Here is a 3,170-nt window from a genome sequence, read left to right as displayed (position 1 = left end):
GTGCCAGCAGCAGCCACCCCAGTGCCCCTAATGTGCCAGCAGCAGCCACCCCAGTGCCCCTAATGTGCCAGCAGCAGCCACCCCAGTGCCCCTGTGCCAGCAGCAGCCTCCCCATTGCCCCTAATGTGCCAGTAGCAGCCACCCTAGTGCCCCTTATGTGCTATCAGCAGCCACTGCTGTGCCCCTAATGTGCCAGCAGCAGCCAACCCAGTGCCCCTAATGTGCCATCATCAGCCACCCCAGTGCCACTAATGTGCCAGCATCAGCCACCCCAGTGCCCCTAATGTGCCAGCATCAGCCACCCCAGTGCCCCTAATGTGCCAGCATCAGCCACCCCAGTGCCCCTAATGTGCCAGCAGCAGCCACCCCAGTGCTCCTAATGTGCCAGCAGCAGCCACCCCAGTGCCCCTAATGTGCCAGCATCAGCCACCCCAGTGCTCCTAATGTGCCAGCAGCAGCCACCCCAGTGCTCCTAATGTGCCAGCAGCAGCCACCCCAGTGCCCCTAATGTGCCAGCAGCAGCCACCACTGTGTCACTACTATGCCAGCAGCAGCCACCCCAGTGCTCCTAATGTGCCAGCAGCAGCCACCCCAGTGCTCCTAATGTGCCAGCAGCAGCCACCCCAGTGCCCCTAATGTGATAGCAGCAGCCACCTCAGTGCCCCTAATGTGCCAGCAGCAGCCACCCCAGTGCCCCTAATGTGCCAGCAGCAGCCACCCCAGTGCCCCTAATGTGCCAGCATCAGCCACCCCAGTGCCACTAATGTGCCAGCAGCAGCCACCCCAGTGCCCCTAATGTGCCAGCAGCAGTCAGCCCAGTGCCCCTAATGTGCCAGCAGCAGCCACCACTGTCACTACTATGCCAGCAGCAGCCACCGCTGTGCCCCTAATGTGCTAGCAGCAGCCACCACTGTCACTACTATGCCATCAGCAGCCACCCCAGTGCCCCTAATGTGCCAGCATCAGCCACCCCAGTGCCCCTAATGTGCCAGCAGCAGCCACCACTGTGTCACTACTATGCCAGCAAATCCTGCGGCTTACCCAAGAGACGTGAACGCCAGCCTGAATGCGTGCTGCTTGACAGCAGTGCGTGACATTGCCGTAACTGCCATAGACAGGGACAGATATCCCTTGCAGCACAGAAATCTGTGTGTATGTGTTTGTGTCTAGCAGATTTGTTCACACACAACTGCTTTGTTCACACACAACAACTGCTAGTGGTGTCTGAGTCTTGCAAAGTGTGGTTGAGGGTGACAGCCTTGTTTTATCTCAAATAGGGCTGCTCCTCCTCTGGATTTGGTCAGGGCCTGTCTCTGCAGGTGTGCTGTGGGGGTAGGCTACTGGAAATCCCCATCTAGTAAGGCGCTTATTATAGAGCATGGGTTAGTTATCTGTGAGCTGCAATACACTGCAGAGCTCCCCCAGCCAAACACAAAGCTGCTTCTGTACAGCAGTCACTGGGACTACATGGCAGAGATCACTTTTATGCTGTAATTGAGGAATCTCATATTTCTGCCTTTCCCACCCTTGTGTTTGTTCCCTACAGGTGGATCCAGTAACAGAACCTCACCAGAGAGATATACAGGTCCTCTTAATTCCCAGGATAGTACACAGGAAGATCACACCATCCCCCACCCTCGTCAGGTAGATGGAACTGAGGCTGTAAACATAACATTACTCCATATGGAATGACTTCACTTCATCAGTGCTTGCATTGTAACAGTGTTATTTTCTGTGTTTAGGCTGAAGGAGTGACAAATGTGAAGCTAGAGGATGGAGATGATGAAGAGACACATGTGAAGGAGGGGCCGCAGTCTGCAGAGGAGAGTGACATGATGGGGACCAGTGACTCAGGAATGCCACTTCCAGGTGAACAAGCAGCTTTGCCCATTGCCATATGTAACAATGTGCTTACACCCAGGGCCGTTTCCCACCTATTTGGTGCCCCAGACAAGACCATGTGCTCCATCCCTCTGGCCTTCACATTGGCGTCAAATCACTCAGAGCTGTTTGGTAAAAAATAATAGTTTGGTAAAGTACTGCATTAGGTACAGTACAGACCAAAAGTTTGGACACACCTTATTCAAAGAGTTTTCTTTATTTTCATGACTATGAACATTGTAGATTCACATTGAAGGCATCCAAACTATAAATTAACACATGTGGAAGTATAGTACATAACCAAAAAGTGTGAAACAGCTGAAAATATGTCATATTCTAGGTTCTTCAAAGTAGTCACCTTTTGCTTTGATTACTGCTTTGCACACTCTTGGCATTCTCTTGATGAGCTTCAAGAGGTAGTCACCTGAAATGGTTTTCACTTCACAGGTGTATTGGATTCATATAGCACCAACATATTACACAGTGCTGGACGATAAATAAGATACAGACAATGATAATAGGGTTGACATGCAACACACTGCAGGTAATAAGCAGTAACATACACAATGCTAGATCATGCACTGGAGTAGTAGTCCCTGATATTCAAGTTCACGTTATTCTGTGGGCAGCAACAATCAGATGCCACCAACAGAAAGCTCTGTTGGTGGCAAGAAAAGGAGGCAAGATTCATTTGGGTGATAGGTTGTATGACTGTGCAGCTAACTCTTAAACCTGCAGAGTGCTGAATTGTAAAAAATGGCCTGGTCACCTGGGGGTGTAAGCCTGTGGTCTTCGAGAGGTTACAAACACAATACAAACATAACTGGCTTTTGTGGAAAAAAAAACTGTTAAAGGACTTACGAGCCCAAAAACTTTAAAAAAGTGAAGTACCTTAATCACGTTTAAATGCACGGAGGACGCCATCCGCACCCTCCATGCAGTTCCGCTGGGTCCCCGCAGTGTAATAGCCACCCGTGCCGCTCCTGACCCCACAGACGGGGTTGGGCTCTCCTTCCTCTCCTAATATGGCTGCCGGAGCTGGCCGCGGCTGTGCAGTCCGCATACACGTGAGTGTGGGTGTGCAGCTCTAGGGCCTCCCCTTGATCCACGCACAGTAGCGTGGATCGTGGGGGTTGGCCCTGGAGCTGCGCACATGAGACACAAAGGAGAGCGTCCTTATTTGTGTTCAGAGTGTGGGAAATGTTTCAGCAGGATAGCTAGTTTTATAAAAACTTCAGAGAAGTCACACAGAAAAGCATCCTTTGTAACTTTCCTCCTGACATGACTGT

Source organism: Hyperolius riggenbachi, chromosome 11 (assembly GCF_040937935.1).
Source record: "Hyperolius riggenbachi isolate aHypRig1 chromosome 11, aHypRig1.pri, whole genome shotgun sequence".
Taxonomy (NCBI): domain Eukaryota; kingdom Metazoa; phylum Chordata; class Amphibia; order Anura; family Hyperoliidae; genus Hyperolius; species Hyperolius riggenbachi.
The sequence above is the reverse complement of the archived record's forward strand: the minus strand, read 5'-3'. Positions refer to the sequence as shown.